This window comes from Furipterus horrens, unplaced genomic scaffold (assembly GCF_987537825.1).
Source record: "Furipterus horrens unplaced genomic scaffold, mFurHor1.1.pri manual_scaffold_3, whole genome shotgun sequence".
Lineage (NCBI taxonomy): Eukaryota > Metazoa > Chordata > Mammalia > Chiroptera > Furipteridae > Furipterus > Furipterus horrens.
The window spans coordinates 171,270,595-171,293,740 of NW_028327173.1; the positions used below are offsets into that span (position 1 = coordinate 171,270,595).

General features: G+C 50.9%; 1 protein-coding gene across 1 annotated transcript in view; it reads left to right on the forward strand.

Annotated features, from left to right (window-relative positions):
* The first annotated feature begins 6,700 nt into the window (after positions 1–6,700).
* Positions 6,701–23,146, forward strand: part of PAQR5 (progestin and adipoQ receptor family member 5) — a 72,558-nt gene continuing 56,112 nt past the window's right edge. The window contains exon 1 of the mRNA XM_090270836.1: positions 6,701–6,823. The gene's annotated coding sequence lies outside the window, so the exon portion shown is untranslated. The remainder of the gene's footprint in view (positions 6,824–23,146) is intronic.

Below are 23,146 nucleotides of genomic sequence, written 5' to 3' on the forward strand. Positions count from 1 at the left end.
TTTGTATGGAGGATTTCAGGCCCTCGGCTGGTGTGAAGATGCTGCCTTGTGCCTGAGAAGCTGGCATCTGCGACAAAGGCAGCCCTTGGACACCACAGGTCTGCTGGTCCCCCTCATAGCATCTTTGCTTCTTCTTCTTCTTCTTTTTTTTAAGTATATTTTATTGATTAGGTTGTTATAGTAGTCCCATTTTTTTCCCCTTTGCTCCCCTCTGCCCAGTACCCACCTTCCCTCCAGCAACCCACCTCCCTTAGTTCATGTCCATGGGTCACGCATATAAATTCTTTGGTTTCACCCTTTCCTATACTATTCTTAACTTCCTCCTGTCTAGTTTGTACCAACCGATTATGCTTCTTAATCCCTGCACCATTTCCCCATTACTCCCCTTCCCCCTCCCAGCTGATAACCCTCCAAATGATCACCATACTTATGATTCTGTTCCTATTCTGGTTTGCTTAGTTGAATTTTGTTTTTATTTTTTAGATTCAGTTGTTGATAGTTGTGAGTTTTTTGTCATTTTAGCATTCATAGTTTTGATCTTCTTTTTCTTAAGTAAGTCCCTTTGACATTTCATATAATAATGGCTTGGTGATGATGAAATCCTTTAGCTTTTCCCTGTCTGGGAAGCATTTTATCTGCCCTTCCATTTTAAATGATAGCTTTGCTGGATAGAGTAATCTTGACTGTAGGTCCTTGCTTTTCATTACATTGAATACTGCTTGCCAGTCCCTTCTTGCCTGCAATGTGTCTTTTGAGAAATCAGTTGATAGTTTTATAGGCACCCCTTTGTAGGTAACTCTCTGCTTCTCTCTTGCTGCTTTTAGGATTCTCTCTTTATCTTTTACCTTTGGTATTTTAATTATGATATGTCTTGTTGTGGTCCTCTTTGGATCTAGCTTGTTTGGGACTCTGTGCTTCACAGACTTGTATGTCTATTTCCTTTGCCAAATTTGGGAAGTTTTCCTCCATTGTTTTTTCACATAAGTTTTCAATTTCTTGTTCTTCCTCTTCTCCTTCTGGCACCCCTATGATTTGGATGTTGACATGTTTAAAGTTGTCCTAGAGGTTCCCAAGCCTCTCCTCGATTTTTCAATTCTTGCTTTCTCATTCTGTACTGGTTGACCGTTCTTTTCTTCCTTATGTTCCAAATCATTGATTTGAACCCCAGTTTTCTTCCCTTCACCATTTGTTATGTGTGGCTTTTCCTTCATTTCACTTAGTATAGCCTTTACTTCTTCTCTTATGCATTTTCTGTACTCAAGCATATCTGTCAAGCCTGTGAGCATCTTTATCACCAGTGTTTGGAATTCTTCATCTGTTAGATTGGCTCTCTCCTCGTCGCTTAGTTCTCCCACTGGAACCTTGCTCTGTTCCCTTTTTTGGACCATACTTCTCTGTCTCCTTCTCTTGACAGGTTCCTGTGTTTGTTTGCCTCTGTGTCTTAGGTAGAGCTGTCACACTTGTTATGTTGTAAGGGGTGGAGCCTTAGGTATTCATCACTATGGGTGAGCTGTTTCACCACGTTGCGGCACTGTGTGTGGGGGAGGGGACTGAGAGGGAACAACGCCACCTGCTCAGCACTCGCCCCTTTTCCAGGCACTTCTCCCACTTCTGTATGGGACTGATGCCTCTCCAGCTGTTTCCCTGGCTGTCGTTCCCAGAGTGGATGGGTCTGCAGACATTCTAGGACCATGGGACTCTTCTGAGAGACCAGCAGTTTCTGCCTCCACCCCAACCCCCACTGGTCTGCACAGTCAGAAGCAATGAGGCTTGATTTTCCCTGGTGCTGGGACCGTGAGCTGCGCATCTGGTGAGGAGCTGGGAATGCTCCCCAGGTGTCCCTCCTGACTTTTTTAAATGTGTAACTGTGCTTTCTGCCAGCCTGCCACTGCTGCCACCACCACACCACATCCTCTCCACCCCCAGCTCCACCCCTCCTACATTTCTGGATGAGTGTTTCTTCTTTATATCTTTGTTTGTTGGACTTCCATGCAGTTTGACTTTCTGGAACTTCTGGTTGTTTCTAGTTTTGAGGTAGTTTTATTCCTTCTTAGTTGTGGAGGGAGACGCAGCATGGCTGTCTATGCCTCCATCTTGGCTGAAAGTCTAGCATCTCTGCTTCTTGCTGAGCATCTTTACGATAGGTCAAATGACTCTGAATATCCTTTGGATTCTCTGGCTCTTGACAGATCCTGGCACTGGACAGGCCTGGGGCATCCTTCAGGGACCTGAGAGGTGAGGCCCTCATGGTCTCTCCCTGGGAAGGCAGAATTTCCAAGCCTGGCCCTGGCCAATGTGAGTCCCAGACAAGGTAGGTCATCCTCCTCCTCACCTAACATCTCCCTTCTCCACACACTCTTCAAGGGCCAGCCCTTCACACTCTGCCTCCCTCGATCCTGCTCTAAGGACAGGATCCACACATGGGGAGGGACTGCTGTGCCCCCCGCTACAGGGGGCTTTGCCTGGAGGGCTGCGCTCTCTGCACACATGCAAAGCTTTGGTGCTCCCTGGCAACAGGCTGTCACCTCCTGGCTTCAGAAGAGAGATTGGGGCATGGGGTGGGGTGAGCACATTCTCCAAAAGGGGCAAGATGCCTTCCATAGGTGCCTCATGGTAGAAAGATGTTAGAGCAAGGGGAGCAAAGCGTGCTATTGAAATAGCTATGGTCAGACCATGAGATGGTGTGAGAGGAAGTCAAATGGAGGTAAGTCCCCTGACTCAGTGCCCCCAGCAAGGTCCCCATATGACTCTTGTCTCCTCTCTCCTCTGTGACAGAACCAGATGGGAGAAGACGCCATACAAGGCTCTCTCCAGGCAGCTGAGATGAGGTGAGAAATTGAGGAAGGAAGGAGGGGACTGACTTCAAGGGACCACCAGGTACTGCCATTAGGAGGAAAGACACAGCAGTGGGTCAAACAGGGTCCCCCTAAAAGATCAGCTCATGTTCTAACCTTCAGTCCCTGTGACTTCTCTGCACACAGAATTAAGTTAAGGGCCTCAAGATGAGATCATACTGAACCCAGTGACTGGTGTCCTTATACAAACAGGAGAGAACACAGAGACACAGAGGAGGCCATGTGAAGACAGAGGCAGAGACTGGGGTCATGCCACCACAGGCAACGAAGCTCCCAGAGCCACCAGAAGCTGGGAGAACTGAGGCACATTCTCCTACAGCAGCTTCAAAGGGAGTGCAGCCCTGCTGATGCAGAATGGGGGCTTCGAGCAGGCAGAGCTGGGAGAGAGTATGTTTCTGCTTAAACTACTGCATCTGTGTTATTTGTCTCGGCAGCCCCCAGAAACTACTTATAGCAGTGACCACTTGTTGGAACACAGAGGCTGAAAGAGAGGCTTTCAGAGAAGTTCCTATGGGCCCTGTCCTCTCCCTGAGCCACCATGTCTTCCTCTGTACAAGGAGACTAATAATACTCTCGGCCCCGTTGAGACGATGGCCAGGAAAGGGCCTTGTTGGGGGCAGTGATGGTTCTCGATCAGCCCTGGCATGTCTCCCAGTCTCAGTTTTCCCATTTACAAAGGGGAGCAGTAAACCCTGCCCTGGTGACTCCACCACAGAGGAGGCGACAAGAGGGAGAGGGCTTATGTGGTAAATTAGGGTTGGGTGCTAGAGAGTTAAGAATGCATGAGGGACCAGAGTCCTGCAATTAAGTGGGATGATGGTCCCTTCTGTACTGTTCCTGCTGTCAGACGAGGAATTTTGAATAAAGAAGACAGAGAGTCTGGGCCCACTGGGTAGTAGCTGGTGAGCCCCGTAAGGAGCAGACGCCCAGTTAGGAAAGTAACATCTAATACTGCGCATGCTGAACACCTAGGGGCCAGGAGGGGCAGAGGCAGAGATGGGAGATTCTGAGTCATATGAATGGGGTGGGACAATTCTCCCACAAAGGGCATTAGAGTTACATTGCAAAGGTGTCCAAAGGAGGTGTGACATTTATGACCAGCATTCTCCTTCATTCCCACCCTCCATGGGTCCCTCTGACCATTTGCAGTTCCCCCCCTGGTTCGTGGTCCATGCACCCATTGCCATGAAGAGACACACAGAGCCCAACCCAACATGGGTCAGTTCCACAAATGTTTACCACGGCCCGTGACAGAAACAACAAAACTCCAAATGTTAAATTCACTCAGCACTCTGCAGTTTACAGAGCACCCCCAAATGCATCCTGTGGTCCCCATGATAACCCTGAAAGAAAAGACGTTATGATCCTGACTCTATAGATAAAGAAACCAAGGGTCAGAAAAGATAAACAACTGCTCAAAGCCATTTAAATACAGGTTGCCTGACTCCTGGTGCTCATTCCATGTCACCTCACCAACTTCCTGACATGTTATCTGCTTCCTCATTGGGTAATTTGGGGCCTGTGCCTCTCTGGGAATGTCCCGTGGCCATACCTTCCCAACTGCTATGGGCTCAAAAATCCTGCAAGCACCCTCCCTTCTGCTCATCCCTACCTCTGCCCTTTGGCTCATCCTTCTCCCAACTGGAATGCTTCTCCCAGTCACTGGTACATATCCCAGTCCTTCCCATGCTTCAAATTTCCTTGGACTGCACAGAAGGCCCCAAACCATCCCCTCCTTCCAGACTCCCGCCTTGCCAGTCTCCTGCTCTGCCCTCCCTGTGTGCTCCCCATCCACAAAAGCCTCTCCTTGTTCCACATCTTTCTCCAATGTGTTCCTGTTTAATCATTCAGCTAGATTTTAATCTCCCTGAGAGCAGAGCTGGGTGTCTATGGCACCTACCAGCCAGGTATTTACCCAGGACATGCTGATAGTTTCATTGGTAATACACTGAGCACCTCCCTTTTGGTCGGGAGCCTCTTGATCTACCCTCTCTAGTTTCCCAAGGTGCACATGAGGGCCTGAAGTGGGCTGGAGTCCGGTGAGGCACTGTGTGTCTGTGCGCTTTGCTGGTGGTAGGAGTGGGGTGAGGTACATGCCTGTGCTGTGCATGCTGCAGCATCTGCAGGGTGGGAGCAAGGCAGGAACTAGGCTTTGAACATCTTGGGTCCTCTTCTGCCTCCAAAGTCCATCACTGTCACAGGCATCAAAAGATGACATCAGAAAACACACAACCTCTTGCCTTGCCTATTCAAAGGGCTTCATAGCTAATATCTCAGTTAGCCTCCAACACCTTTGGGAAGGCAAAGGGAGGATTATTAATGAGGGACTTGTCTGAGGCCACTCTGAATTCAGCATAAGCTGGAACCAAGGCTTACTTCCCCAGTGCCAGCCATTCTTGTCAAACTCTGCTTTGCACAGGATGATCTACCTGTTTGTATGCCCTCAGTCACTTTCCCTTCAAGAACTTAAGGCTGAGTCCTGGCCAGGTGGCTCAATTGGTTGGAGTGTCATCCCATACACCAGAAAGTTGTGCATGCAATCCCTGGTCAGGGCACATATCTAAGTTGCAGATTTGATTCCTGGTCAGGGTGTGTATGGGAGATGTGATGTTTCTCTCTCTCTTCCTTCCTCTCTCTCTCAAATTAATAAACATATCCTTGGGTGAAGATTAAAATAAGTAAAATAAAAAGTAAAGGTGTGGTTAAAATATGCTTTATTTAAAAAAAAGAACTTAAGTCTAAGAGGACAAGCTAATCTGGACTGAGGGTCACACATACAACACACACACACATACCTCTTTACATGATTTGCAGCCATAGAAAAATGTATAAAGCAAGATGCCCAACAGTACAATTTGGGATTCATATAAAGGGCCTTAGAGATAATCAGTTGAAACCCACTCACTGCAAATGGGGAAACTGAAGTCCAGAAAGGAACAGAGACTTGTCCAAGGTCACAGGGCTAAATGGAGGCCTCTGGACTCCAGGTGTAAGTGCTCCTTCCACTGTCTGTGCACTTAGCAAACAAGGAAGCAGGGAGCAGAACAAGCTCAGTGAGGCTGAGGTCCCAAGGGGGTATGACGCCCCCTCCCCCACTTCAGTCCACAATTTTTGTCCAAGGGGTAGATTTTACAGAAGTGGGGGCAGGAAGTAGCTGGAACCTGTTCCTTCAGCACCTGGGAGCAGCCACAAAGTCTGGGTCCCAGGAACCAAAAGTTTCTTTGTCCTCTGTGTCCCTTCAACTCTTATCTCTGTGTCCACTGAGTGGCAGAAGCCCAGGCCCAGCACCCTCCAGACCTGGGAAATAGAAACTTGGGAGACAGGGTGAGGGGTGGTAAAGCAACACCTCGATCGCCTTCTTGGCCACGCGGGAGAGAGGCAGGTGTAACTGACAACAGGGCCCGAACAGCCCAGAGCTTCTTCCACCGGAGGAGAGCACATGTGCGCTGTGGCTGCGGGTACCTATTCTGTTTTGTTTTGTTTTCTTCCCTGTGCTCCACCCCATGCATTCTTTTGAAGGGCATGCTCAGGGCCCTGTCCCTCAAGGAGACCTCAGGCTCCTGACCCTGGGCCCCTGGAAGTGGGCGTGGGCGTGAAGGGCTCAGGGGGGGCACGAGGTAAGGGGGGCCTAGGCGCACCCCCTGGGGCGCAGGGCTTTGGTTTGACCTCAGCCTGGCAAGTGGTGGGGTGACCCTTTGGAGGTCACCGAGTCCAGCGTCGCTGGCTGGCCAGTTTTTAAGTGCGAGTCGCAAGAGGGGAGGGTGCCCCCTGCCAGCGGCTCCTCCCCCAGACTCTCTGCCCCGCCCGCCCCGCCCGCGCGGCGCAGATCTCGGGCGGGACTGGTGGAGTAGGCGCGCGGACCGGCCGGGCCAGGTGCAGTGCCCGCGTGTCTAGGGGCCGCTGCGCCCAGAGGAGCGCCTGGGTCCACGCGCCCTCTCAGCTGGACGCCCGTGACCCTCGGAACCCAGGTAACCGAGGGCGGAACTCCTCGCCGGTGCCGCCTCTGGTCCCTGTGCGCGCTCTCCCTGTTTCCCGTCCATGCGCACCCAACTCCGCGGCCTCCCGCAGGCTCCTTGGAGCCAGCCGGCCGCTCCGAGGGCGGGTCTTGGAAAGTTCGCGCAGGACGGCTGTGCGCGGGGCGGCAGGGAAATGCAGCCGGGCTCCCCGCACGCCGTCCGCCCACCTCCTGCTGCGGGGAGCCAGGGTCACGGTGGGGCGGCTGCCGCGGATGCACAGGGTCTCAGCTGAAATTGGTTGAGTTTTGCCTTCTCACTTTTTCCATCTGTCCCTCTTCTGAGCCTGTGCTGCCCTCCCCGTACTACCCAATCCCTTGAAAAAATCTTTGGTGGGGACTGCAGAGTTCGTGATGTCTTAAGGGATGTTTATATTTGTGCTTCCCGCCTCCTGGGACCAAATACACGCTAGGCCACCGGGCTGAGCGAGCAGGGGTGAGAGTGAGGTGGTGGCCCTTCGCCCAGGGGTGTCCGTCTGGGCGCTGTTGAAGTGGGTGCCCAGCCCAGGGATGTCCTGGCTTCTTTCCTGCCTTGTGGCAGGCCACAGCCCTGGCTGGGCATCCTTGGCGCACCCAGTACTTCCCAAGTCCCAGAGAGATGAACGCAGGAGAAAGGGTGGCCTGCAGCACAGCAGGAGCGTAGACCTAGGCTCAATAATCCTTGCTGATTTGATCAGAATGGGTGGGCATCCTCCAGTCTAGAATGTAAGGAGGCTCAAGGTAGAGATGAGGGTGAAAGGTGCCCCTTTCCACAAAGAACCAGAGAAAACAGGTTGGGGGAGGTCAGTGGGTCAGACAGGAGCTGACATGAACACATCTCTGATTCCATTTTACCCCCGCAAGAAACCAGTGCCCTAAGGAGGCCTTATTTCATTGGCAGAGAGGAAAAAAGGAGGCTCACAGAAGTTAAGCAGTTTGTTCATGAAAATTGGTGGACTTGGACCTCAAACCACAGTGTTCTTGAGCCAGATGGTTGCTTCTGGGCATTTTTTGGGGGCCCTCAACTCGGCAAGGGTTTGTTTCTTCTCCCTCTTCCTTGAGGTTCCTCCTCTGAAAGGGGTAGGCCAGGAAAGGGGACCTCCAAGAAGCAATAAAATATGGCCAGGAAGCCGCTCCATGAGAGAGTCTGCTCCTTGCTAAGCTAAGAACTGCAGGAGGGCAGGGCCCTGTTTTGTTCCCAGTTGTAGCCGGAGTACCTGGAACAAAGGTACTCAGCCAGAACTGAATGAATTAACCTGAAACAGCAGAGGCTCTTTCCCAGCTGAGGGCTATCTGACCTTGGTGAGCAGAAGAAAGGGCACTCTGAAAAGCTGGACCAGGAGGGGGTCACCACCACCAAAGGCCTTTGACTTCCTTACCCAGTGGAAGCAATTTGGCATTTTTAAACCAGTGAGCACATCCACAGTCCCATGTAGTTTCCCAGACAGAAGGGCTTCTGCTTTCCACTCAGTCCACTTCTTGTCAGGCCAGGGAAAAGTAGAGGGAGGTGGGCTACATGCTCGGCTTGGCCTGCCCTGGGCTGGAGGCAGAGGACCCTTGTCCTACTGACACCCAAGTCTTATCCATCCCTGCAGAAAATTGTATTTGGAAACGTTAATCTTTGTTGCCTCCCGCCTCTCATTACTACTCCGTGGGGCCATCATTGACTGAGGGAAGAGAACTTGCTTTTCTGGGCCTGCATTTCCTCACCTGTAAAATGGGGACAACAGATCTGCGTGGTTTTGTGGGAGAGCGGGTGGCCCGAAGTGCTCTGCAAAGTTCAGAGTGAACTGTGGTCATCCCCCCATGTGTATGGGGGTCAGGCTGGCATGCCCAGGCGGGCTGTGAATTCCTCTGGGAATTGATCACGCATCTTAGAATCCCTCAGAGAGCTGACCTCATCTGAGCACACAGTAGGTTCACAGGAAGTATTTACTGATCAAAAGTAGTCTCTACTGGATGAGAAATTGCTAAAATTGATAGAAAAAGGAAGAGTTTTTAAGCCCTCTTCCCCTCTGCATGTGAGATAGGGACAGGCTGCTATATAGAAAGGGTCCAGGAGGAGGGACAGGAGTGGTGTGAGTGCCCCTGGAGGTGGAAATGGTCATTGTCTTCTTGTTTATCCAAAGCCAGGGGTGAGTGGACTGTGTGGGGTATCTACAGAGGAGGGCCCGAGAAGATTTTCCATGGCTCTGCCCTGAAGACCGAGGCCCTGTGAGGAACCCTGGACTCCTCCGCAGAGCCCAGTGGCTGCTTTGGCCCCAGGACAGACCAGGACGCCCAGAGGTGGTCAGTTCTGTTCCCTAGAGGAGGCTACTGTGAGCTGCACCAACATGCTCCCCACCCCCTGGTTGTCCCTGCTCAGCTTCCTACTGCGGGTTCCTGGGTCTAAACAAGTGCTCCAGACTCAGAATTGCTCAGCTGGAATCAGCCTTAGAGATTCTATCTCCACACCCCTCCCTGCTTGATTTTCCGTAGTACTTCTTGCCAGGTAACATCCTGTATATGTCACTTTTTTTAAATCTTGTTTATTGTGTGTTGTCCCTGTAAGAATGTCAGCTGTATGAGGGCAGGGCTTGTTGTCTGTTTTATTTGCTGCTCTATCCCCAGGGATCAGAGCAGTGCTCGGTGTGTGTAGTGGGTGCTCTGTTATATATGCTGAATAAATGGTGCATCCAGCCTGCCCGTCCTCGTTGTACAGATGGGAGACCGAGGCACAGAGATGAGGAGTGACCTGTTGGAAACAGCACTGGAGCTTTTCTTGATTGGACTCCAACTAATTCAAAGCTGGGTCTCTGTCCCCTGCATCAGGTTGTTGGGGTGCTTCAGGCCAGCTGCCTCCAGTCACCCAGAAGTGCAGGTCCCAGGATAAGCAAGCAGCCACCCACACAGGGCGATTTGAGAGAGCCTGGGAAGAGTGCGTGGGGTCAGACCCCGTTCTGAAAAGAACCCACCCAGTGCTGGCCTCCAATGCTGGGCAGTTCCTCTGTTAGTGGGGAAAATTGTACCTTTTCCAGGCCTCCTTTTAAAGTTCCCCTGGGCACTGGAGAACCCAGGAAGACCAAAGCCAAGTCCCTGTAGTCCTGGGGAGAGGATGGAGCTTTAGGTCACTTGGGCCAGGGATAGCAAACCTGGCTGAGAAGGTGCAACCTGACATGTGGGCCGGGAAGAGTGAGGACATTATTCTCCCCAAGTCCCTGTGAAGGCTTGGAGCTCTGAGGCCTCACATAGGAATCTGATAGGATGGTTCCCTAGGGGGTCACAAGCACTTGAATTTCTGAGACAATGTATAGAGACAAGCAGGATGGAGAAACTTAAGTGTGGGGTATGGAGGTAGAAGTCCAAGAACTATGTCTGGGTAGAAGCTGAAGCTTTCTATGGGATAGAAAATATGGGAGACACATCCACACACACCAAGCAACTTCAGCCTCCCTTGCCCCGCATTCTTTCAGCCACCATTGTTTCAGCAAAGGAATGAGATCTGTGCTCTAAGGCAGAACTCTGGGGCCATGTGGAGTTGATTGGAGGGGAAGAGCCTGGTGGCGAGGAGACTTCCTGAGGACCTATGGCAGGGGCATAGATGGCAGGTGGGGTCCCTGGAGGCACCTCTCTATAGACTCTGTCTTCTTTCCTGATTGTTTGGAGGGCTGCATTTTTAATAATAGTAATGAACATTCAACAACTGTGAGCTGGGTGTTAGGCCCTGTTCCAAGCACTTTACATGTATTAGTTAATCCTTACAATTACTCCATATCATCTCCGTTTTACAGATGGGAAAACTGAGCCTCAGAAAGGTGGCATGACTTTGCCCAAGGTGACATGGGTAGGGACAAGGGGCACCAGAATTAGCCCTGACAGTCTGGCTTCAGACCCTGCAGCCTTAGCTTCCATGCTACACTGCCTCAATCAGCCAGGTAGGCCACACTCATGGGACAGGGAGCCTGGAGGCCAGGGTGGTGGGCTCAGCCTCGCAGAGGAAGCAGGTCCCATGCGAGCCCACACATTACATCCATGGGGGCTTTGGTTTCCCTAAGCCCTGCTGTTGACACTCACATTCTTTCCCATTGTTATTGTGGCTTGCTAAATTAAGAGTTGGAATGCACCTGAGACTTGGTTTTGGGGAAGAGGCTCCAGAAGTTCGGCCTTAGAGGGTTTGTAGGAGTTTATCAGCTTGTTGGAAAAATTGGAGAGGAAAGGGACAGGGCAGGTGGAGGGGACAGTAATGATTTTTAGACTGAAGAAATGAATTCGTAATGGCCACTCCTCCTGTGTCTGAAGCCACTGTAGGTTCCACCTCACCGCCTTGGCCCCACTACCACTCCCTGTGGGTGCCCTTCCCCTGAAGACGGTGAGGCCTTGGCCTGAGACATAACTCATGCATTTCTGTCCCCTGACCTTCTCTTTATCACCACCATCTCTACAAGTCTGGTGGCTTTCAGCAACAGTGGATGGAAAAGTACGGCTGTTGTGACATGATGTGAGTCAGTCCTTCATAAATAATGGGGTTGCACTGTCAGCTCTGATGCCTGGCCCTGTGCCCCAGTGTCTGGCCCAAGGCTGGTGTTGGCTCCTGGGGAAAAGGACAAGGGTGACTTGAGATGTTATTTGGAAATTATGCAGGATGGAGGCAAGGGGCCCACAGGTATGAGAGACACAGTCATTTCTGGCATGTAGGAAAAAAAGACAGTTGTTGTCCAAAGCGGTAATCTAGGGGTGTAATTCCCACCCATGCCCTGTTCTCTAAGCCTAGGTTTATCTGATAGAGTTGTGCTCACGTCTGGCCTCGACAGCAGGCTGGGATCACCCCTCATGTTCTGTGGGGACTTGCACGGCAACTTCTGCCTAAGCCTCAAACAGGCTTTTTTTTTAAATCCTCACCCAAGGACATTTTTTCATTGCTTTAGAGAAAGGAAAAGAGAGAGAAAGGGAGAGAGAGAAAAACATCAATGTGAGACAGAAGCATCGATTGGTTGCCTCCCATTCACACCCAAACCAGGGATTGTAGGCCCCAGACCAGAGATCGGGGATCAAACCCGCAGCCCAGGCGTGCGCCCTGACCAGGAATCGAACTGCAACCCTTCAGTTACAAGACGACGGGCCGTCCAACTAAGTTGCACCAGTCAGAACCCAAGCAGATACTTTGCATGGACACACGATAGCCCCTTAAGACATTCTTTCTCTTTGGTTGTTTGGGAGCCCCAGAGGCACCGGGCCCAGCCATCATGGGCTCCTGGATTCCACGGTCCCAAATTCAGCCACGCTACCAGCTTGCCACCAGTCTTTAGTTGATCACTTCTTTTTTAAATCCTCACCAAGGATATGTTAATTGATTTTAGAGAGAGAGGAAGGAAGGGGAGAGAGAAACATCAAAATGAGAGAAAAACATCAATCAGTTGCCCTGTGGGGCATTGAACCTGCAACCTACATATGTGTCCTGACCAGGAACAAATCTGTAACCAATCAAGCCTCCGGGCCAGGACCCACTGCACTCTTGGGAGCTGAAGGCTGGTGTGGCTGGTTGGGAGCCTTGGATTCTAATTCTGACACTAACTCAGTTGACTTTGGCTCTGTCCCCTCCTGGGTCTCAGTGTTCTCATCTGTGAAACAGACAGCCTGGCTTTAGTCAGGGACTGTTGACTATGGGATTGGGTACAGCTTTGCTGTGGGGCTGTCCTGAGCACTCTAGGGTGTTTAGCAGCATCCCTCCCTCTACTCACCCGATGTCGGTAGTGCCACCTCTCACTTCCTTCTTTACAACCAAAAATGTCTCCAGACAATGCCAGATGTCCCCTGGGGACCAAAGTGTTGTGACCAGGTTAGATGATCTCTGAATACCCTCCCAAGAATTACTCTCAGGACCCAGGATACAGTTTTCTCTTTCCAGCACCTGTTTTGTAAATGTGGACTGTGTGTGGCTCTGTGGGAAGGGGCTCCAAGGGCTTAGAGGGCAGGATGTGAGAAAAGGGAAGGCTCTGGGCTTGCTGGGCCTCTTGCTGAGAGCCAAGGTCAAGTTCTCTTTGCTTTCCAGACCTTGGGTTACATAAGAAGATGGGGGGCAGGGGCAGCAGGCCTATGGTCGGCCCACGAACTAAGGTCAGCAGCTAGTGACTAACCAACTCTGTGTTCAAAGGACTTGGCTTTTCCGTGGTCCTCTCTCTCACTGTCCCAGAAGGGACACAGGAAGTGAATCACCTCATCCTCTGTGCAGAAGAAGGAAAGGACAGAGCTTCGTGATGTTAGACACAAGGGCCATGCACACCTGCCCCCGCCCAGCCCTGGTTTTATTTTGTTTATTCCTCCCAAGTTAGCTGTTTGTTATCTTCTGAAGCCCCTTCTGACCCTGTTGCTTAATGGAAGGGTGAAGATTTATCTTTTCCAGGCGTAGGAGGCATTTGTCGATGAATCTTGCAAGTATCCAATAAATCACTGTTTTAGGGACAACAGGCTGTGAGTTTTGGAGTAGTATTAACCCAAAATGGTTGAATTGGGTTATTAATTCTTATAGTTCCCACCAAAGGACTATAGAGTGCTCTAGACTGTGGGCTAGATGCTGGGGAAGGAGTAGTGTGTTAGACAGAGTCCCTGCCTGCAGAAACCTTCAGTCTGGGAGAACACGATGTGAGTCTGTAGTTGCTGTGTGACGTGGATGTGTGCAAGCCTGTGCAGAGGAGGGCCTGGTCTGCCCCACGCAGGGCGCGCTGTGGGGACTGGGGATGCGTGGGTGGGGTTTGATGAGGTGGTGTTGGCATATAGAGGTTTTCAACACCAAGAAGGAGGTTTGGGTTTTGTTTTCGCCTTTTTTTTATTGCAATAAAATATACATAACATGAAATATACTATTTTTATAATTTTAAAGTATACTATACTTCAGTGTTTTTAAGTGCGTTCACATCATTGTCCAACCATCACCACCACCCGACTGTGGAACCCCTTTCACTTTACAAAACTGAACTCTAAACACTAACCCCCGTGCTCTCCTGCCCCAGTCCCTGGCAACCAGCGTTCTTCGTTCTGTCTCCATGTGTTTGACTACGCTAGGTACCTAATACAAGTAGAGTCATGCAACGTGTGACCTTTAGCGTCGGGCTTCTTTCACTTAGCGTCGCGTTTTAAGGTTCTGCTGTGTTGTAGTGTGCCTCAGAGTGTCCTTTTAAGGCTGAATCATATTCCATTGTATGGATAGACCACACTTTTTTTTTTTTGGCAAACTCTTATTTTATTATAGATTTTTATTGTTTATGCTATTACAGTTGTTCCCTTTTCCCATCTCCACCCAGCCCCACCCTCTCCCCTCCTTTAGTTAATCCCCATATCATTGTCCAGGAGTCATGCATAAATACTTTGGTTAATCCCTTTACCATCTTTCATCCAGCCCTGCCTCCCTCCCCTGCAGTCATCTGTCAGGCTGCTTTCACCTTCTGGCTCTGTGAGTAGTGCTGCTATGAACATTCGTGTGCAAATACCTGTATGAGTCCCTGCTTTTAATTCTTTTGGGCATATAGCCGGAAGTAGAAACACTAGATCCTACGGTAATTTATGTTTAACTTTTTGAGGACCCACCATACTGTTGAGGAAGAAGTCTTTGCAGCAGACTTTAAGAATGAATATGAGATCTCCAGGTCTCTTAAGGAGAGGAAGGGGAAGGGAAGAGAAATGAGAAGGGCCCTGAGTGGAGAGGAAGGAGGAGAGGGAGAGGGGAGGGCCTAAAATGTGGCCTGAAGCTAGTGGCACAGTGCTGGGGACTGAAGCAGGGCTGTGACTGGTGATGAGGCCACGGAGGGGTAGAGTATGCAGGGTCTTGGACCAGGCTAGGGAGCTTGGCCTCCACACTGTAGGCAGTGAGAAGCATTGAAGGGGACTTTTAAATCAGGACGTTATATGTGCCATTTGCAACCTTAGAAGGGCGTCGCTGGGAGTGATGTCACAGGTGGACTGGGAGGGAAAGAGACTTAAGGCAAGAACCAAGTGGGAGAAAACTGGTAACACTGAAGTCACATCACTGGGGTGGACGGAGGGAGAAGGTTTGAAGGACACGAGGGTGCCAGGTTTCTGGTTCGGTGGCTGGGTGAATGGTGGGTAAGCTAGCAAGGGGAGCAGCTGGTTTGACAAAATTATGAGGCAGTAAGCTTGGGTCCCGTTGTTTTGAAGGGGCCCCTGGAACCACCTGGGTGGAGATGAGGGTTTGAGGGGTGTCTGTGTAGAGCTGGGTGCTGCAGCACAGGAGAGAAGCTGGTCAAGGGCAAGGGTAAGGACTGCTGTTGGCCAGCAGAGGACCCAGTGTTGCTGGAGGCCAGGACCCAGGGTGGCATCTGCTCAGGACAGGTCAGTCCCTGCCTTGAGCATCTCACATCAACCCACTCCTTTTCACTGCTGAGTTCAAGGTTCCAAGCTTGAGGCTACTCACTGGGGGTGGAGAGAGAGATAAACATGAGCCAGTGACTTTACTTCATTTATTTACCCCATAGAGCTTAGAAAATGGAACTTGGCCAATATCTTTGCACAGTTAAATATTTAATCACGATCCTGATAGGTGATATGCAAGAGAAATAGAGCATGTTATGAAAGTGTGTCATGGGGACGTGATTTAGTCTAGGCCAATGCTTCTCGCCTCTGCACCGTGGACATTTTGGGCTGGGTCATTCTTTGCTGCAGGGTGTCCTGTGCATTATAGGGCATTTAGGAGCATTCCTGGCTCTACTGACTACATGCAGGTAGCCACAAACAGCTCCACACCAGCTGTGAAAACAAACAATGTCTCCAGACATTGTCAAATGTCCTGGGGGGCAAAGTCACCCTCAAATGAGATCCATTGGTCTAGCAGGTCAGGAATGGTCTCTTGAGGAAATGGTGTTAATCTGAGTTTTAGAAGACAGATAAGCATTAAGATAAAGCAGATGTGGAGAGTGGAGGAGAGTATTCAAGGCACAGCTGTGGGCAAAGGCCCTGAGACAGGAAAGAGCAAGAGGAAGACCAGCGAGGGGGGTGGTGGAGCCGAAGAAAAGGCACCCAGTAGGTGAGCAGCGGTGGAGGGGGAAAAGTGAACAGACTAGGGACACTCAAGAAGGAACGCGTGCAAGGAGGCCTCCCAGGGGTGGAGGATGAAACGGGCAGGAAGCTGGTGAGTTACATTTTGATTATGTTGGGCTGGAGATCCCTGGGAGACAGCCGGGGAGGGGGGCGGTTGCTGAGCCGAGAAGCAAGGTCTGGCTGGAGGTGTGGATTTGGGAGTTACATGAACATAGCAGGTGAGTGAAGCCCTGGGTTGGATGAGCCAGAAAGCTCATGTGGACCAAGAAGGGAGGAGGGGAGGCCTAGAAGTGAGCTCCAGGCGTCCTGGAGTAAGGACGAGCCTGCAGAGCCTGGAGGAGTCCCAGAGATGCAGCAGAAGAACCCAGATTGGGTGGTGCCCTGGAAGAGAGCTTGGCTCACTGTGATGTCTCCAGAGCTCAGGCTCCTCAAGGAAGATGAGGGCCAGGAAGCAACCACTGAACTTAGAGACAAGTAAACGCCACAAGGGAGGTCAGATGGAGGTAGCTGAGGGACTGAGGGACGGGGCAGGAGGGAAGCTGGATGTCAGAAAGGGAAGTGAGTCAGGGAGAGTTTTGTTTTGTTTTGTTAATTGTGCATGTGCCCTCCCTCCCCCACCACACACACCTTTTCTTTTTTTCTTAGAAAAGGGATGTACATGGTTCAGAATTCAAAAACAATGAAGATTTCAGTGTGAAAAGTCTTCACCCCCATTTTCCTTGGCCTTCCAATTCCACCCCCTCCCCCTTCAGAGGCAACTTCACCAGTGTCTTCCAGATTCTTCCAGAGATGCTTCATGCATGAATCAGTAAGCACATATGTGGAATCTTGCCCCTCTAATGGGAGCATACTACATGTAGCCTTCTGCCCCAATTCATTCTTTTCCCAGTTCACTATCTTGAAATGCTTCTAGATCAGTGCATAGCATCTTCATTCTTGTTTACAGTTATACAGTATTCCACTACTACATGGATGTCTATAATTTAACTCATCTCCTGTGTTTTGAACATCACAAAAAACGTCCCATTGAATTACCTGTGCTTTAGTTATTTTGCAATGTAGGTAGATGCATGCGAGATAAGGTCCCAGAAGTGGAATTGATGGGTCAGACAATGTGAATTTGTACTTTGAAAGATATCGGCAAATTGCTGTCCACAGAATTGCTAACAATGTGTACTCCTACCAGCCATGTATGAGGATGCTCATTTTTCCACACCCTCCAACATACAGTGTTACCAAACTTACTGATATTTGCCAATCTGGAAGACAAAAATAATTTCTCAATATAGTTCTAATTTGCATTTTTCTTGCTGTGAATCAAGTTGAACATATTTTCATAGACATAAGAGCCATTTCTATTTCTTTTTCTGTGGACTATCTATGCATGTGTTTTCTATCATTTTCTACCAGGTTATTGGCCTTTTTCTTATTGAAAGGGAGGTGATCTTTAGTCTTTTGTTTAGAATATAAATTATAAGTGCTTTTCCCCCCATTTATTGCTACTGTCTTTTTTTTTTAAGAATCATGGATGCTGGTGGGAGAGGTTCACTAGGTCCCTGAGGAAGCATCAGGGTACATTCCAGATTGGGAAATCAGGAAACCCCTCCGCTGTTGTAACAGGCAGAAGCGGGGGACTGGGTGCTGGTGCGGGGGGCTGGTGGCCACAAGTTGGGGGAGTGAATGCTGATAGCTGAGTTAATCCAGGGATGGGGTTATGTTAAGGAGGTATCAGAGAATTCGAGGGACAGGAGAATTAATGTACTGGCAAGAGAGGGATTGGATTAATGAACCCTGGAAGCTGAGCTAGTTGAGAGGAAGTGAGTGGATGGGTGTTATATGTTTGCTCCGCTTCTGTCTGTCTGTTTGGCCCCCATTAATCACAGGGCCAAACTAACGGCTGAAGTTGTTTACACCTCCCTTGTGATCCGGAGTCTACACTCTGACCCGCCTCCTTATCTCACTCTCACACACTAAGCCCTATTTCCCCTTCCCTAAACCAGCCCAGCGCAGGTACCAGACAACTAGGAACAGCTCCTGTGCCCCCAAAACGCACTGGAATTATTCAAATGAGCCAGCCCTGAGCTGCTTAACCTGCCTGCCTTGCCTTTCCCATGGAAACCCAATGAAGGCTCTGGCTTAGGCCTTCCCTTCCCGCCAGCTTCTGTCTCTTGACTAAAATCTAGTGCCCCCCCACCCTGTCCTGAGTAGTGTGATGCATCCCCTTCTCTTGAGAAATATAAGTAATAAGTTCTTTCAATGGCATTAGCCTCTCCAGGTGCCATTCAGTCAACTCCATGAATTAAAATCCCTCAGGTACAATTGAGACATCAGGGCCCGTTGGACGGGCACAGAGTATGAGGCTCAGTAAACCTCAGGCCTCAGCAAAGCTCCCGAACTATCACAATGTGAGAGGTTGAATAAGCAGCTCCCAGGGTAGACTTCCTAGAGGAAGTGGGCTGGAGACGAGGCAAGGCCTCATGGGGGAATACAGGACCACAGACTAGAAGGCACGGGAGTGTGTTGGGATGGGGACGGGGGTCAGTGATCAGAACAGAATGTTTTTGGGGTCAAGGGAGAACTTACTTATTCTAAAAATGTTGGCCTACATTCCAGTCCTGTGTGCTGTAAGTCAATAAATTCACCAGAAGTTCACAAACGCATGTATACAATTGGCAATGACTCATGCTACCTTGTGATTTCTCTTTTATTGTTGTCTGGAGAGTTATTTACCTTCTTGAGAGTGGAATTTCGGGGGAAATAATCTCACACTCAACAAGTGCTTACCCATTTCTTATGATCTCTGACCTAGGCCTGGTGCTGTGGGTCTTACAGGTTTGTGGCAGGAAAGACACCAGGTCACAGCCCTGGGGGGCCAGTGCAGAGGGCCACGGGAGGCCAGTTGGGCTGTGGTTGGCAGAGAAGACTTCTTGAAAGAGGAGAAGCTGAAGCAGACAGGGGGTCTGGAAAGGTGGTGAAGGAGAAGGGAGGGGGAACAAGGTCCAGAGAGGAGGCTCCTTGTTTCAGGCATTCCGCTGGCCAGGTGTCCTTGGGGGAGATGGAGCATCAGGCCTCCCGGTGACAGGAAGATGGTCATGGTCACCCTGGGGCAACGCGTGAGCCTCCAAGATGGAAAGGGAAAGGAAGCGGTGGAGCATCTGGGGGCCCTGTCATAGTGGGGATCTCGGCTGCTAGCACGGAGCCCCGGAGTGGAGGGACCCTTGAGCTAGACGGGAGAGGTTGGACTCAGTGACCTTGCTTCTCTGAGTGACTGTGAGGCTTCAAAAACTTCCACTGGGGGGTTCTTGCCCCCTGAAGGATCCCTCTGTTGCCAGTAGGGCGGGGAACTAGTGTTTCCCCAGCTCAGGGCTCAGCAATGCTTCTCTCAGGGAGTCCTTGTGGAGGGTTGGCGGGGGAGGGCGAGCAGGAGCTGCTGGAAGGCGCCGAGGGGAGGGCGTCCATTTCTGAAATATGGGACCTCAAGAGTTTATTTCTTGAATGTTTTTGGTACACATCCTCTCTGGAACCTGACCAATGATTTCAAAAAAATGAAAGTGATTTTAAAAAAACAGGAAATTGTGTGAAGAAGGATGAAAATTTGGCTTACCCATGAGGCTGGGGGGCGGGGGGAGAAGGGAGGAAGGGAAAGTGGTCTGCGCCACTGCCTCCTCCCTCTGTTTTCCTTCTTCCTCCCTCCCCCCTCCTTCCCAGTCTGGTTGGGTTTGGTCTTCACCATCCTCCCAGGGACCGTTCCTCCAAGTTCCAGAGATGCCCAGCTGATGGAATGTTGCTTTTCAAGACTGGGGGCTTCAGGACTTACCAGAGCTTATGCTCCTGAGCAAGCCACCCCACATCTCTGGGCCTGGGTAGTACACCTGGCTTTTCTTCTAGAAGCATCAGTTTTGCCTTTTAGGTACCGTTTAAGCTCCGCCTAACGATCAAGTCTTTGCTTGTCATCCTCAAGATTTCCTTAAGGGCCTGAAAAGAGCCAAAGAGGAGTATGAGGAAGTTAATTCCAGAGGTCAGGCTTTTGCAGGCCTGGTGGGGAAGGGACGCAGCCTCTGGGGGCCTCCACCCTGCCTGCCTGGGTGTGCTGTGAACACCCCTCTTTATCTGAAAGCCTCAGATGTGACTTTCAAAGGGAAAGCACCTCTCCTGATAAAGGGGATCTTACTCCATTAAAGATGACTTTGTGTGGGCCCCCTGGTTTAATCCTGGTGTGAGGAGGATGGAGCTGACTTGGATCTCTGGGAGGTTGAATAATTCCTGCTCTGGATGAGCCAAAGTGTTTCACACACCTGGTCGTGCCCAGCCATGCCTTCAGCATTGTGTGTGAGTGCAATGGGTGCTGGGCAGGTATTGCCATCTCCATTTTCCCACGCTGGGATGGGGAAACTGAGGCACAGGCAGGGCATGCAGCTTGTGCAGGCACTTGGGCCTCTCAGGGACTGCTTAGTCAGAATTGAACCAGGTCTTTGGACTCCCTGCCCAGTGCTCTCCCCACACACACTGTTTATGATGTGCCCTAACACAGCAGGGTTTTCTGCCCCTCCACTCCATCCCTCCCAAAGTGCCAGCTGCCACCAATTATTGTGGAAATGAATTCACTTTGCTCAGGCAGGAAGATCTGGGCCTCTGTATGAAAAGTGAGAGGAAAAGAACTTCCTCAAAAAATTTCAGGGAATCATCATGACACCTCTCTTCTCCCCAAAGTACCAGTATACAGTGTATTCCTGAGGCCCTTCCTTGGAGCCTCAAAGAAATGAATCTGTAATGGTGAAATTTCCAGTCTCAGGTGTGGGAGTGGCCCTTAATTTGTACTGCTGAGGTGACCACCTTTCCGCCTCCTGATACCAAGCCCACTGGGACACTCCTGAGCCAAGAAATACAGAGATGTATGTTCAAGCATGTTTCCACCTTCACAACGCTCCTAACACGGCACTCTGTGGTACACTACAGGAACGCGTGTTTGGGAGGGCTGTTTTAAGCATGAAAAAGGTTTTTTCTTCCTTCTCACTTTTCATAGAGGCTTGGCTTTCCCTCCCTGGGCGAAAGTGAATCATTTCCCACAATAACCAGTGGCTGTTGGGGCTTTGTGGGGCAGGAAGGTATGACCAAGGCCGCTTCAGGCAGAATCTGCACCCTGACCCATGCTACTGCCTCTGGGGCCGGCCTTCTTAGGTTCTGGGTGGACGCTAGGTCAGGGGTGGGAGGCAGCGAGGCAGCCTGAAGCCCAAGGGGCACGTGGAAGGTGGGCAGGGGTTACTGTTTCCACCTTCCTGAGCTCTGGTTGCACGTTCTTGGGGCTGATTCCGTAGGACCCATTATTGCCATTCTTCATGGGTTTTTGAATAATGCATTTGTCTCAGCCCTTTAAAAAAGCCTGTGCTTAATAATGCTAGAATAATGACCTTGTGTCACATTTCAGCCACTGGGGCTCTTAATCCACTGCTGCATTCAAATGTGAAATGTGTTTCTAGTGACATTAGGTTAGCAGGAAAAATACCATCCTAGTGAGGAGGAAGGAGAATTAGTCTGGGGTCACCTTGTAGCCTGTGGTGGTTTTGAGGAGGGTCCTTGCTCTTAACATCACAGGGGCAGGTGCCCTGTCTTACACCTACTGTGCCCCCAACCCTCACATATGGGCTCTTGGTAATGCTCAAAACAGACCAAAGTGGTAGTCACTCTGGGGATTATAAACGTGCTCATCCAGAGGCATCTGTGGAGTGTAAAATGCCCATACAGGGCTTGGAATTGACTAAGTGCCCAATAAATGGGATTTCATATCAACACTATCGTCCCCATTTTACAGCAGAGGAAAGTGAGGCCTAGAGAGACTTAAGGACTCAAATCTGGGTTACTCTGAGTGCAGGGCCCAGACTCACACATCACCGATGGGAATGATTGTATGGCAGGGAGGCTTCCGTCTGTCTGAGCTTCTCACTGGCTGCGGGGCCATTTGCCAGTCATACCTGTTCCCATCAGGGCCCTGTGTCCTTCTCTGACCCCCTGTGTCCTCTGCTCTGAAGGCCTGGGCACATGCCAGTCCCCGGCCCAGTCCACGTGACCTTCTTCCTTCTTCCCTGACCATTTCCCCTGTTTTGGGGTAGTGATTATGTGAAATGGCTCACCCAGCAATTTGATCAGTGACCAGTCCCCCCAGTCCTGCTGGGGGGAAGCTCAGGGTTAATAATTGCCAGGGGGAGCTTCTGAGGAATGTCGATCCTCTGAAGAGGAAGTTTGCCCTAAAAACCCTGTCCTGGAGGAGAGACACCAGGGGCACGGTGTCCAGCCTGCTCCCCGTGCCCCTCCCATCTCTTGTCCCTCTGAGTTAGCACCAGTAGACCTCTGCTCACCCTCTGCTAGCCGCCGTCCCTGCTCTGGGCCTTTGCTCTAAAATTCCTCTCCCTGGAGTACCTTTCCTCCTTCTCTGCCAAAGCAGTCCCTCCCCACGTTTTGGGATCCACCCCAAGCGCTATCTCCTTCAGAAGCCTTCCCTGTCTGCCCCAGCCTCCTTGCTCGGGTCCCTTCTCTCAACTCCTCCAGGCTGTTGGGCAAAGTTTTCAGCACTCCCCAGTGTGGCCGGCGCTGTGCTTGGTCCCTGGGACCCTGCAGTGAGCAAGGTGCCAGCCTGTAGCCCGGGAGGGGGATAGACATGCTCCAGGGGCACATGTGCAGCCGAGGTGTGGCAGGGCTGGGGCAGGAGCTCCTGCTGGCCCGGGGCAAACAAGGGGGCGGGGGGGCGGGGCAGGGGGACTTGGGTGTACACTGAAGGGTAAGTGGAACTTTCCAGGCAGGCAAGGAATGAGGGTCAGGGCAACTCGAAGCAGAGGGTTTCAAGGCACCTGTGAAACCCCCAAGTGGGCTGTCCAGAAGGCAGGTGGCCTCTGAGACAAGTCTGTCTCCTTCCCATCTGTTGATACCACACAGTTTTATTACTGTGTCTGTCTCCTCGGAAAGAAGGGATTCTCCTTGTGGGCAGCCATGGTTTCTTATCTTGCTCACCAAGGGCCTGAGCATGGAATGCTGAGGAGATGTGGAACTGAGTAAAACCTCCTTCGGCACCCATCACTAGACTCCCTTTCTGCCCCACCCCCACACAACAGCTTTTCGCCTCCCTGCTGGTTCAGGTCCCTGTACTTCCATGCACTTTGGGCCCTGCGTGCCTGGTCTGCCTAGCCAATTCTCAGCCATGTGAAGGTGCGCAGTCACAGAAGCTCAGGGCAGCTGTTCTGGAACCCCCCATGTGTGGGAATCACCGTTCAAGCTTGATAAC